We start from the raw sequence: 15,520 nt of genomic DNA on the forward strand, positions 1-15,520 counted from the left end.
TCCCCTGTTTTGAGGTGGGTCTCTTGTAGACAACATATATAGGAATCTTGTTTCCCAAAGTCATCGCAAAACCATAGACATCCTATAACTCATTACTGGACATTTCATTGCACTCCAGAGAGAAGAAATACAGCTCCACCCACCAGAACACCCACACAAGCTTCCCTAACCAAGAAACCTTGACAAGCCACCTGTACAAACCCACACAGAATGAGGAAACGCCACAATAAAGAGAACTCCACAAACTGCCAGAATACAGAAAGGACACCCCAAACTCAGCAATTTAAACAAGATGAAGAGACAGAGGAATACCCAGCAGATAAAGGAACAGGATAAATGCCCACCAAACCAAACAAAAGAGGAAGAGATAGGGAATCTACCTGATAAAGAATTCCGAATAATGATAGTGAAATTGATCCAAAATCTTGAAATCAAAATGGAATCACAGATAAATAGCTTGGAGACAAAGATTGAGAAGATGCAAGAAAGGTTTAACAAGGACCTAGAAGAAATAAAAGAGAGTCAATATAAAATGAATAATGCAACAAATGAAATTAAAAACACTCTGGAGGCAACAAATAGTAGAATAACAGAGGCAAAAGATAGGATTAGTGAATTAGAAGATAGAATGGTAGAAATAAATGAATCAGAGAGGATAAAATAAAAATGAATTAAAAGAAATGAGGACAATCTCAGAGACCTCCAGGACAATATTAAACGCTACAACATTCGAATCATAGGGGTCCCAGAAGAAGAAGACAAAAAGAAAGACCATGAGAAAATACTTGAAGAGATAATAGTTGAAAACTTCCCTAAAATTGGGAAGGAAATAATCACCCAAGCCCATGAAACCCAGAGAGTCCCAAACAGGATAAACCCAAGGTGAAACACCCCAAGACAAATATTAATCAAATTAACAAAGATCAAACACAAAGAACAAATATTAAAAGCAGCAAGGGAAAAACAACAAATAACACACAAGGGAATTCCCATAAGGATAACAGCTGATCTTTCAATAGAAACTCTTCAAGCCAGGAGGGAATGGCAAGGCATACTTAAAGTGATGAAAGAAAATAACCTATAGCCCAGATTATTGTACCCAGCAAGGATCTCATTCAAATATGAAGGAGAAATCAAAAGCTTCTCAGACAAGCAAAAGCTGAGAAAATTCAGCACCACCAAACCGGCTCTCCAACAAATACTAAAGGATATTCTCTAGACAGGAAACACAAAAACGGTGTATAAACTCGAACCCAAAACAATAAAGTAAATGACAACGGGATCATACTTATCAGTAATTACCTTAAATGTAAACGGGTTGAATGCCCCAACCAAAAGACAAAGACTGGCTGAATGGATACAAAAACAAGATCATAATGTTTCTTCCCAGGAGCAAGTGTCTTTTAATTTCATGGGTACAGTCACCATCTGCAGTGATTTTGGAGCCCCCATAATTGAGTTTTAAGCCAACTTTTTCACTCTCCTCTTTCACTTAAAGCTCAAAATTCAGAAAACTACGATCATGACATCCAATCCTGTCACTTCATGGCAAATAGATGGGAAGCAGTGGAAACAGTGGCTGACTTTATTTTGGGGGGCTCCAAAATCACTGCAGATGGTGATAGCAACCATGAAATTAAAAGATGCTTACTCCTTGGAAGGAAAGTTATGACCAACATAGACAGCATATTAAAAAGGACAGACATTACATTGTCAACAAAGGTCTTCTAGTCAAGACTATGGTTGTTCCTGTAGTCAAGTATGAATGTGAGAGTTGGACTATAAAGAAAGCTGAGTGCCAAAGAATTGATGCTTTTGAACTGTGGTGTTGGAGATGACTCTTGAGAGTCCCTTGGACTGCAAGGATATGCAACCAGACCATCCTAAAGGAGATCAGTCCTGGGTGTTCATTGGAAGGACTGATATTGAAGCTGAAACTCCAATTCTTTGGCCACCTGATATGGAGAGCTGATTCATTTGTAAAGACCCTGAAGCTGAGAAAGATTGAGGGCAGGAGGAAAAGAAGGATGAGATGGTTGGATAGCATCACAAACTCAATGGATATGGGTTTGCGTAGACTCCGGGAGTTGCTGATGGACAGGGAGGCCTGATGTGCTGTGGTTCATGGGGTTGCAAAGAGTCGGACATGACTGAGCGACTGAACTGAACTTTCACTTTCATCAAGAGGCTCTTTAGTTCTTTGCTTTCTGCCATAAGTGTGGTGTCATCTACTTCTCTGAGGTTATTGATATTTCTCCTGACAATCTTGATTCCAGCTTATGCTTCATCCAGCCAAGCATTTCTCATTATGGATTCTGCATATAATTTAAATAAGTAGGGTGACTATACAAAGGCTTAACATATTCCTCTCCCTATTTGGAACTAGTCTGTTGTTGCATGTCTAGTTCTAACAGTTGCTTCCTGACTTGCATAGAAATTTCTCAAGAGGCAGATGAGGTGGTCTGGTATTCCTATCTCTTGAAGAATTATCCAGTTTTTTGTGGTCCACACAATCAAAGGCTTTGGCATAGTCAATAAAGCAGAAGTAGATATTTTTCTGGAAATCTCTTGCATTTATGATGATCCAGCAAATGTTGGCAATTTGATCTCTGGTTCCTCTGCCTTTTCTAAATCCAGCTTGAAAATCTGGAAGTTCATGGTTTAAGTACTGTTATGTCCGTACTAGCATTTGAGATGAGTGCGATTGTGTAGTAATTTGAACATTCTTTGGCATTGCCTTTCTTATGGATTGGAATGAAAACTGATATTTCCCAGTCCTGTTGCCACTGCTGAGTTTTCCAAATTTGCTGACATAGTAAGTGCAGAACTTTCTCAGGATCATCTTTTAAGATTTGAAATAGCTCAACTGGAATTCCATCACTTTCATTAGCTTTGTTAGTAGTTATGCTTCCTAAGGCCCACTTGTCTTCACACTCCAGGATGTCTGGCTCTAGGTGAGTGATCATACCATCGTGATTATCTGGGTTGTGAAGTTCTTTTTTGTATAGTTCTTCTATGTATTCTTGCCACCTCTTCTTAATAGCTTCTGCTTCTGTTATGTCCATACCATTTCTGTCCTTTACTGAGCCCATCTTTGCATGAAATGTTCCCTTGGTATGTCTAATTTTCTTGAAGAGATCTCTAGTCTTTCCCATTCTATTGTTTTCCTCTATTTCTTTGCACTGATCACTGAGGAAGGCTTTCTTATTTCTCCTTGCTCTTCCTTGGAATTCTGCATTCAAATGTGCATATCTTTCCTTTTCTCCTTTGCTTTTGGCTTCTCTTCTTTTCACAGCTATTTGTAAAGCCTCCTCAGACAGCTATTTTACTTTTTTGCGTTTCTTTTTCTTGGCGATGGTCTTGATCTCTGCCTCCTGTACAATGTCATGAACCTCCATCCATAGTTCATCAGGCACTCTGTCTATCAGATCTAATCCCTTAAATCTATTTCTCACTTCCACTGTATAATCATAAGGGATTTGATTTAGGTCATACCTGAATGGTCTAGTGGTTTTCCCTACTTTCTTCCGTTTAAGTCTGAATTTGGCAATAAGGAGTTCATGATCTGAGCCACAGTCAGCTCCCGGCCTTGATTTTGCTGACTGTATAGAGCTTCTCCATCTTTGGCTACAAAGAATATAATCAATCTGATTTCGGTATTGACCATCTGGTGAGGCTGATGTGTAGAATCTTCTCTTGTGTTGTTGGAAGAGGGTGTTTGCTATGACCAGTGCATTCTCTTTGCAAAATTCTATTAGCCTTTACCCTGCTTCATTCTGTACTCCAAGGCCAAATTTGCCTTTTACTCCAGGTATTTCTTGACTCCTTGCTTTTGCATTCCAGTCTCCTATAATGAAAAGGACATCTTTTTTTGGGTGTTAGTTCTAGAAGGTCTTGTAGGTCAACTTCAGCTTCTTCAAGCATTACTAGTCGGGGCATAGACTTGGATTAAAGTGATATTGAATGGTTTCCCTTGGAAATGAACAGAGATCTTTCTGTCCTTTTTGAGATTGCATCCAAGTACTGTATGCAGTACTATGACTTTTGTTGACTATGATGTCTACTCCATTTCTTCTAAGGGATTCTTGCCCACAGTAGTAGATATAATGGTCATCTGAGTTAAATTCACCCATTCCAGTCCATTTTAGTTCACTGATTCCTAAAATGTCAATGTTCACTCTTGGCATCTCCTGTTTGACCACTTCCAATTTACCTAAGTTATTTCTTCAGTATTTTTAATCAGCAGCAAAGCAAGTCTAATTTGTGAAGAACTCCCCAATCCAGGTAGTTATGTGAAAAATAGAGTCCTGAATATTGTTTTGAGTAGTAGAATGACAACTGATGTTTTCAGAAAGTTAATTTGGCAGCAAATGATACTGTGACTTGGACTGGGAAGAGATTTGTGATGAGAAGACAAAATTATAGATTAAAAACTAGTAGTTGCTGGTCTATGGTTATTATGCCATGGAATATACTGTTGTGAGTAGAATTTGAAAGGAAATGAAAGCTGTGTAAAGATGATAAGACTTGTTGATTGATCCTAGTTAAGGCAGAAGTAAGATAAAAATTGGAAATTGGAGACAAATAGTATAGTGGGAAAATAAATTCAGAGTTGAGAGATCTGAGTTGTTTTTAAAGCTCTGTGTGACTCTTGACAATCCATTTTGCCCTTCAGTTTTTCTTGGACCTTATGTAAAATGAGGAGATTTGGGTGAGGGGGTAACTTATGTCCCTTCTAGGTCCAATATTCTATGATTCCAAGCATGGAGTAACTTGAATAAATGTAAGTGTAATTGAAAATAGGCAATAAACAGCAAGAGAAAAGAGGTACAAGCTGTGACACTTCAAAGAAAAGAGATGTTGTTTTGGTCTGGGATTATCTTAAACCCTTTATAGCATTTTGTGGCATTCTGAGTGGATCCTTAAAGGATAATATAGGGTATATAGGCTTTGGGTAAAAAGAAATCCCAGGAGAATAATGTGATCAATATGCCATTATTATCAAGCAGTGATTGGTACAAAATTAATAGAACACATTTAATGATCTACATCCTTAATAAATATTAAACTGGATGTTTTTGAGTTAAACTTATGTGTGTTACATATTTGGGGTCATCTACAAATTGAAGATAATTATGCCTACCTTGTGAGGTTTAAAATAGGAAAAAAAGATGCTTAGAGAGTTTGAATAACTTGAGATCATTTAATTAGTAAATTATAGAAACTGAGTTAAGAATCATGGTTATGTGAATATTACATGTATTCTTTTTCTGTTTGGTATGATATCTTCCTTTGTGCTTCATGCTAATTAGGCCTAAAACATTTAGCAGTTTATGTGCTTGGCTAAAATTCATTTTTAGTTTTTCTTTTCTGACTTAGAAATACAGTAAAATCTCTTCACAGATCAGCATTAAAAATTTTTGCAATCAATCTTAATGCTAGGAAATATTAACTTTGCACCCCAAGTGAAAGGTTCCCCTCTTCCCCAAGGGAAGAATTCCATTCTTCTGATTAAAATTTTCCTCAATTGCACAGTTACAGTTTCCATAGATAGCAGGGAAGATTCAAACATCTTAATCACCATATAGAAACACACTGATATTCATCTATTCACAATGAAAAACCATTATTCTCTTCTTTAATCTTCCAGAACCATGGTTCCCTGTATTCCTCTCATGTATGCCCATTGGTTTAGTTAGTTCCCTATTCATGCTCACTGGCCTAGACTTTCATTCATTGCCAATACAAATACATACACACACATACTTCTTATGAGAAGTCTATGAGTCACTATGCAGGACTCTTTCCTTGCCTGAGTGTAGAGGCAGTAGGGTTTGAGACAGTATAAATATTGCGTTCTGAAGGAGTGAATTGCCTGCCATACAGTGATAGCATGTTCACAGCACTGCAGAGTGATGAGTATGGCCAGTCTGGGGATGGTGACATAAGGGAAGGAGAATAGAATTCTGGGAGCATAAATATGGAAATGGGACAGTTAAGAGAGGGCCTAGTGAAAAGGAACAACCTAGATTCTCTTTTTGTTTTGCATTTCAGTCTCTTTGCACCCCTGAACTTTCTGCCACTGACTACATCCAAAGTCAGCTGTCATCATGGCTGTAATCCAGGGGCATACTATAGAGCCAGAGTCAGCAAACTATAGTCAGTTGGCCACATCCAGCCTGTCTCCTGCTTTTGTTCAGTCCATGAGCTGAGAATTATTTTTACATTTTTAACAATTGAAAAAAGTCAGAAGAAGCATACTATTTGGGGATGTGACAGTTCTATGAAATTCATATATCAGTCCCAAAATAAAGTTTTATTGAAACACAGCCATATTCATTCATCCATTTTCTGTGGATGATTTTGTGCTACAACAGCAGAGTTGAGTAGTTCCCAAAGAAACGCTATAGAATGTTCTTATAATTTCTCACTGCTACTATAAATCATAATGCTGCAGTTATCAGCATTCTGAATGCCACATATATTAACTATCTGTGTGAAAAGACAGTTTCAAAAATGAAATACTTAAAATCTCATTACAGATTAGCATTAACAAATGAAATTTGCAGTTAATTCTATTGATTGGAAACACTGATTTTGAATGCCAACTAAATGAAATGTTACTGCTTCTTTTCAAAAAAAAAAAAAAAAAAAGAATTTCATTCTTCTCATTAGTAGACTTGTATTAGAAAAAAGTTCTCTATTTTTGAAAAGTGAAGTTGCTTAGTCGTGTCTGACTCTTTGCGACCCCATGGACTGTAGCCCACCAGGCTCCTCCGTCCATGGGATTCTCCAGGCAAGAATACTGGAGTGGGTTGCCATTTCCTTCTCCAGGGGATCTTCCCAACCCAGGGATTGAACCCATGTCTCCCACATTACAGGCAGATGCTTTAACCTCTGAGCCACCAGGGAAGCTCCCTCTATTTTTTTTTTCTCTATTTTTAGTATATTTTAAATTTTGTCAAGAAAAATATAGTCTATTTTCTCTTTTATAATGTAAGTACTTTCATAATATCCTTGATTTTGCCTCTTGGCTTACAAAACCTAAAACATTTACTATCTGTTCCTTTACAGAAAAAAAAAAAAGCCAATTCCTGGCATAAAATGTTGGAGAACTTACTGGAAAAAGAATCAAGAAATATTGGAAATAATCCTGTAGCCTGCAAGCCATAGAATACAGTTTTTAAAATTTTCTTTGTGTTTTTCCTGTGTTCTTCACTGGAGTATTGGAAATCATGTGCTATAGATTTTAAATAACTCAAATGGCCATGCAGTGGCAAATAGGCATGAGAGATTCAAATATCTATCCCATTAAAAGTTTAGAGCTGATGCATATAATTAACCCCTTCTATGGGCATACTAAAAAAGAGGGGAAAAGCCTCAAAAATGAAGAAAAAAAAAAAAAGCAACAAACCAAACAAAACAATCTTTTTCCTTCTATGCTCAGATTTCGACGTGGATTTTGTCAGTACAAGGAAGTTAAGTTTTCACTTTACATGAATGACTTTATACTTGCCTGTATGCTGTTTTTATATGCCAAAGATATCTTACTTAAATAATGCTATGGTTAAGCACATTTGAGGCATATTTAAGACATTCTCTGGAGTGCCAGGGCAAATAAAGAGGTAAAGATGGGAGAAATACATCTACATGAATATTACAGACAGATCACCTAACTCAGTGATGGGTCACAATTGACACAGCACAGGGTTGTCCCCATTTGTCACATAGCTATATACTACAGCAGGCTATTAAGTCTAGCTACAAGGATATATTCATGCTTTCATTTATTTCTATTCAACAGATATGCAATTGGAACTGTGCTGGGTACAGAGAGTGGGAGGAAGATATGATCAATGCCATTAATGATCTCACAGTCTAGTGGGAGGAAAAAACAGATAAAAAAATAGAAGAAAATGTAATAAGTGGTGGTATGTATATTCCATTATTACTTGTACAATATTAGTACACAATGTGATGAGAAAAGAGATGAGATTCTACTAGCTCTATCTTGGGAAATTAGGAAAAGCTTCACAACAAAAATGGCCTTTCGGCTGAGTTTCTATAGGTGAGAAGGAATTAAAGAAAAAGAATTATGCAGAAGATGAAAAACATAGCACAAAAGAACATTTTTTGGTGTGTGTCCTAGAATAAAGTTTCGTACAGCTAGAATACATCCTACTTCCTTATTATGGGTGTTCAGGGAAGAACAAATGGAAGGTGAGAGTAGAAATGTTTCTTTAATTTAGGGAAAGATTAAAAATACTTGTTTTTTCTTCTTGGTGGTGGTGATGGTGGTGGTTTAGTCATTAAGTTGCGTCTGATTCTTTCGACCCCATGGATTGTAGCCCGCCAAGCTTCTCTGTCCATGGGATTCACCAGGCAAGAATACTGGAGTAGGTTGCCATTTCCTTCTCTAGGGGATCTTCCTGACCCAGGAATCAAACCCTGGACTTCTGCATTGCAGGCAGATTCTTTACTGACTGAGCTACATAGTAGCCTTTTTCTTCTTACTACTTATGAAGTGTATTTCTCACTGGAGGAATAAATAATACAAGAGGACTTAAAATGGAAAGATAGCTTTATACCTATTTTATATCTATTTTAAGGTCAACATTTGTATCTAAGAGTAATGATCATTTCTAAAAATACTCAACTTTACAGTGCTTCTTTAGAACAGTAATTATTATTTTAAAGCATTAAAAAATTTCACAGGTACAATGTACTTTCTAATGCACTCTTTCATTTTGAAACTCATGATATTTGTTTGAAGTGTTTATAGTCCCATTTTATTAGATGAGAAAAGAGAAGCCAGTAAAGTTTGATTGAATTATTTCAACATCAGAGCTTAATGTAATTCAGAACAGAGATTCTTATCCCTCAAGACCAAAGCTGAACTCATTTGCCATTGCCAACCACACCTCCCTGAATCACCTTTAAAATAGTTAACTTGTTCTTGGACATAGTTTCAGTGACTTACACCATCTGGACAGGGCAAATCAATTTAGATGGAATCAGTTTGGTGATGTGTTTCAATTCAGTGGCACTATTATCCATTTGAAGCTTTTCCTTGGTAGCAAGTCTTCATGGACCCTCTGCTAAAATCACATGTGAGTTTCCATTTGTGAATATAATTTCCCTACATTTTGACAGCAGAGGAGTGAAAACTTAGTAAAGCACTGAGTTTCTTGACTGTAACTGAATCTGAAAAAGTCCTTGACTGCATAGAGAGTGACACTGACAAAAAACCCCAGGTGACAATGGGAGACATTTATGGCCTCAGGTTATCAGCAAATTCTATGGAACTATTGCCATTTTAAGTACTGGTGAGGCTGATGGCTTGCTTGTCTCTGTAATCCCTACATCGCTAGTTAACCTTCTTTGAGAAGTCAATCTCCCAGTCTCAAGGAAAATGAAACATGAAAGAGAGAAATGAAATGTAAGCAATGTTGCATCCTGAAATCTAGACCTGGAAGGCTACAGTGAATATAGGCATGAACACAAAGTGATTAAAAAGATTCACAGCTGTTCACTTGTGGGCTTATTATGCAAAATAAATATTGTTGAATTATGATGAATTAAAAGATTTGGCTATTAAGTTATTTGAATCCCGAATAAGAGTTACAGTATGGATAACTTCTGCAACCATTTATCCTAAGTTACTCTACAGCTCAAATTGACTTACTCTATTAGTATCTAAATTCCACTGGGACATAGACAAATATTAGCTAAAAAGTTTTTGGAAATTTCTGCTTCATAGACCAATATATCCTCAATGCTTAACAGAGTAGTGAGAACATAATAATCTCAATATGTTAACACATATTGTAATCTCAGTAACAGTGCCAGTTATAATAGCCCCTTCCTACACACCCCTCTCTAGTTCTAATCCCCATCCCTTCTCCAAAAACTTCCTCCGAAAGACAAAAAAAGACTTTCAGAAGCATTTGCTGGATGTAGGCTGGCTTGTAGGAGAATACTCTGACAATAGAAACCAGAAAAAGGATGAACAATGTAATTTCAAGTAAAGAAATCCTGTAGGAAGAGGTTAGTCTCAATAATACTCAATAAATCTCAGCTAGACAATTTTTGAAAATTTACCTAAATCCCAGTTATTTTAGCATTGGCAGGTACCATAATTCTCTGTCATGACTTTCTATTTCTCAAGGTGTAGTCTGCAAGTTCCTTTCAGGGAATCTACAACATTCACATAATTTTCTTTTTTTAAATATTGGATTATAATTGATTTACAATGTTTTAACAGTTTCAAGTGTTCAAAAAAGTGATACACATGCATATATATATATATATATATATATATATATATATATATAATATTATCTTAAGAACTCTTTTACAATTTAGATTATTGTAGAATATTGAGTAACCTTTCCTGTGCTATGCAGTACATCCTTACTGGTTATCTATTTATATATAGTAGTGTGTATATGTCAGTCCCAAATTCCCAATCTAAGCCTCACCCTGCTTTCCCTTTGGTAATCGTAAGTTTGATTTCTATGTCTGTGAGTCTGTTTTTATTTGGTAAGTAAGTTCATTTGCATCATTTTTAAAAAATATTCCATATATAAGTGATACCATATGATATTTGTCTTTGTCTGACTTCACTTAGTTTGATAATCTCTATGCACACTATTTTTGTCATAACCCTTTAATTCATTAACTGTGTTGATATTCACATTGATGGTACAAAATTGTGATGGTTAAAACTGCAGGAGCTTTGGTATGAAATAACACAGTGACACTACTGTGTTGTAAGTTTAGTCTTTGCATTCTTCACCACTAGTTTCAATTAAGAATGTCCTTGATGAAGTATAAAATTTGTTAATTTCATTAAAGCTTAACACTTATGTATACATCTTAATATATATGTCTTACTAGTCTCTGATGAAATGGTAACTCATGTAAATTACTTCAGTATATTGAAGTACTATAATTGTCTCAAGGAAAAGCACGTATGCCATTGTTTGAGGTATGTGCTCAAAAGACTTTTTTTTTTTTTTCCATAGAAAATTATTTTTACTTGAAAGGATCCATGTAGGTAGACTAAGGATGAATGTAAGTAAACTATTGCTATTTAGACTCGGATATGCGGCTGATATTTTCTCAAAAATGAATGAGGTGAGTCTGTTACTTCAATGAAAATAACTGGCAGTATTTTTTGCCAGTAATGATAATATTTAAGATTTCAAGCAGAAATGAGCATTTTTGAAAATTTGTTACTATTATCCCTTCTATGAGATTGACAAATTCCCAATACTTAAAGATTTTTCTGATAACATTAGTGGTGATAATAATAAAGGTGATTTTGTGATATTGTATAGTAAAATATGTCAATATTTGGAAGATATTTATAACTTAATGAATGAATACTTTCCAAATGATGAATATCAGATGGTATAAAATCTGTATAAAAGATCCACTGAAAGTGAAAGTTTATCAATAGCTTTTATTGCATTAATAACAAAGTACAGACAGTTAACTAAGAAACTATGACCTGGTCAAGTTTTGGTACAGTAAAGTTTTAAGGAATGACTAGTTTTCACTAGACAGCAAGGAGGAAAAGAGTCCATGTCAATGGCAAACTTATACAGATTCACAGGAACATGAAAGAGCATGGTTTGTTTGAGGAAGTACATCTGGTTTCAAGTTGCTGGGGGATAAAATGAGAAGTGCAAAGGGACAGGAAATGAGCTAGATCGTCAAGGGTCATGTATGAAATTATAAGAATGTAGATTTTATCATATGGCTGATTTGAAAAAAAAAACCTGAAATTTGTCTAATATTTTATCTGAGAAAGTGTGCACCATAGATTTATTCTGAAAAGCAACATTGGCGGCTACTGCAATACTTCAAGTAAAAGACAAAATTTGATGATTGCAATAAGACAGTGGTAGTGGGTGTTGGAAAGTAGGAGACTGTTTCAAAATCTGTTTGTGTTGAAATAAAAATAAATGACTTAGAGACTGAATATTGATAATGCTAAAGAACAACAAATAAACATCAGCCTATCCAAGACATCTATTTCCTTTTAAGTGAGCCTTGGTAATTTATGTCTTTCAAGGACTTTGTCCATGTCATTAAAGTTGTAGAATTTACTGACATAAAGTTGTTCATATGATTCTCTTTTGGTACTTGTAGAGTCTCTGGGGAGATCACCTTTCTTATTCCTGGTATTGTAATATGTGTGTTCTCTCTTTATCCTACTGTCTCTTCCAGGGACTCCAATTACACATATAAACAGTTCAGTTTAGTCACTCAGTCATGTCCAGCTCTTTGTGATCCCATTAACTGCAGCACGCCAGACTTCCCTGTCCATCACCAACACCTGGACCCTACTCAAACTCATGTCCATCCCGTCAGTCTTGCCATTCAACCATGTCATCCTCTGTCGTCCTCTTCTCCTCCTGCCTTCAAACTTTCCCAGCATCAGAGTCTTTTCCAATGAGTCAGTTCTTCCCATCAGGTGGCCAAAGTATTGGAGTTTCACGTTCAGCATCAGTCCTTCTGATGAATATTCAGGACTGATTTCTTTTAGGATGGACTGGTTGGATCTCCTTGCAGTCCAAGGGACTCTCAAGAATCTTCTTCAATACCACAGTTCAAAAGCATGAATTTTTTGGCACTCATCTTTCTCTATAGTCTAACTCTCACATCCATATGTAACTATTGGAAAAACCATAGCTTTGACTAGAAGGACCTTTGTTGGTAAAGTAATGTCTCTGCTTTTCAATATACTACATTGCTCATCGCTTTTCTTCCAAGGAAAAAGCGTCTTTTAATTTCATGGCTGCAGTCACCATCTACAGTGATTTTGGAGCTCCCCAAATAAAGTTTCTTTCTGTTTCCATTGTTTCCCCATCTATTTGCCATGAATTGATGGGACAGGATGCATGATCTTACTCTTCTGAATGTTCAGTTTTAGGCCAACTTTTTCACTCTCCTCTTTCACTTTTATCAAGAGGCTCTTTAGTTCTTCTTCCCTTTCTGCCATAAGGGTGGTGTCATTTGCATATCTGAGGTTACTGATGTTTCTCCCAGCAATCCTGATTCCAGCTTGTGCTTCATCCAGCCTAGCATTCCACGTGATCTACTCTGCATATAAATTAAATAAGCAGGGTGACAATACACAGCCTTGACAAATTCCTTTCCCAATTTGGAACCAGTCTGTTGTTCTATGTCCAGTTCTAACTACTGTTTCCTGACCTGCATACATGTTTCTCAGGAGGCAAGTCAGGCGGTCTGGTATTCCCATCTCTTTCAGAATTTTCCACAGTTTGTGGTGATCCACACAGTCAAAGGCTTTGGCATAGTCAATAAAGCAGAAGTAGATGTTTTTCTGGAACTCTATTGCTTTTTTGATGATTCAACGGATGTTGGCAATTTGATCTCTGGTTCCTCTGCCTCTTCTAAATCCAGCTTGAACATCTGGAAGTTCATGGATCACATACTGTTGAAGCTTGGCTTAGAGAATTTTGAGCATTACTTTGCTAGTGTGTGAGATAAGTGCAATAGTGTGGTAGTTTGAACATTCTTTGGCATTGCCTTTCTTTGAGATTGGAATGAAAACTAACCTTTTCCAGTCCTGTGGCCATGGCTGAGTTTTCCAGATTTGCGGGCATATTGAGTATAGCACTTTCACAGATTTAATCCCAGTCAGTTTGGTTGTATGTGGGAAAAAGTGTTAGTTGCTCAGTCCTGTCCAACTTTTTGTGACCCCATGGACTGTATCCCACCATGATACTCTAGCCATGGTATTTCCTAGGCAAGAATACTGGAGTGGGTAGCCATTTCCTTCTCCAGGAGATCTTCCTAACCCAGAGACTGAACCTGGGTCTCCTACACTGCAGACAAATTCTTTACTGTCTGAGCCATCAGGGAAAGCTTTGGCTCTATAGTCATTGCCTTTAACCACTATGGTATATAACTATCTAGAACCAATGGAGAAACAGGCTCAAAAAAGAATATTTTCCAGATAATAACACATTATTCCAATTTTTCACAAATTCTTATTATGTACAGATTATCACCCATGAACTATTTATAATAATGTTTTCTAATTTCTTTTAATGGATACATCAAATACTTATCTTTCACAAGTTCTAAGTAGTATTTGACTGCTCCCTTATCCTTGAAAGATGTTATATTTCCCTGTTATCTGAGAAAACTACTTCCTTGACCTGCCTCCCCTTCTCTGCCAATTCATGTACCTGATAAATATTTACTGAGACATTTAATTTGTGCCATTCTTTTGGTATTGAAGTTATAGTGAGAGATTTGAAGTCACTGCCCTGATGAGACCGAATTCTAGTGAAAAAGAAAGACAATTTAAAAGTAATACATAATTGTGAAACTTCAAATACTGTGGAAGAGTAAGGGAATAACCAGAAACATTGCCTTGCCCCATCCCAATGCCACGTTCAAGAAGTAATCATGCTAATAATTTGGTGTGCTTTCTTTCAGATCTGTAGGTAAGGATATACATACAATGTGCTATTTATATACACATATATGTATACATAAATATACACATACATACATATACACTTAAGTACGTCTAGACACACAGAGAGAAATATATTTGGACTTAGTTTTCTATAAAACTGATTATACAACACATTTGTCTACAACTAGCTTTATCCATTTAATAAGGAATCATTAATATCTTCCACATACTTGATGTATATTTTTCCTTTATACTTTAATCATTCTCAGTTGATGGGTATTTAGGTAATTTCCAAATTTTTGAACACAGGTAGTGTTACAGTGAATACCTTTGTACATGAATATTTGGGTGTTAATGCAAATATTTCCTTAGGATCAGTTCAATTCAATTACTCAGTAGTGTCTGACTCTTTGCGACCCCATGGACTTAAGCACACCAGGCTTCTCTGTCCATCAGGTTGCCCAAACTCATGTTCATAGAGTTGGTGATGCCATCCAACCAACCCATCCTCTGTTTTCCCCTTCTCCTCCTGCCTTCAATCTTTTCCAGCATCAGGATCTTTTCCAGTGAGTCAGCTCTTCGTAGCAGGTGGCCAAAATATTGAAGCTTCAGCTTTAGCATCAGTCCTTCCAATGAATATTCAGGACTGATTTCCTTTAAGGTTGAATAGTTGGATCTCCTTGCAATCCAAGGGACTCTCAAGAATGTTCTCCATAACCACAATTCAAAACCATCTGTACTTTGGCACTCAGCTTTCTTTATGATCCAAATCTCATATCCATACATGACTACTGGAAAAACCATAGCTTTGACTAGACAGACCTTTGTTGGCAAAGCAATGTCTGTGGTTTTTAATATGCTATCTAGATTTGTCATAGTTTTTCTTCCAATGAGCAAGCATCTTTTAATTTCATGGTTGCAGTCACCAGTTCAGTTCAATTTCTCAGTCATGTGTGACTCTTTGAACCCCAATGGATTTCAACATGTCAGGCTTCTTTGTATATCACCAACTCCCAGAGCTTGCACAAACTCATGTCCATCAAGTCAGTGATGTCG

Source organism: Bos taurus, chromosome X (genome assembly GCF_002263795.3).
Source record: "Bos taurus isolate L1 Dominette 01449 registration number 42190680 breed Hereford chromosome X, ARS-UCD2.0, whole genome shotgun sequence".
In the NCBI taxonomy this organism is placed as follows: Eukaryota; Metazoa; Chordata; class Mammalia; order Artiodactyla; family Bovidae; genus Bos; species Bos taurus.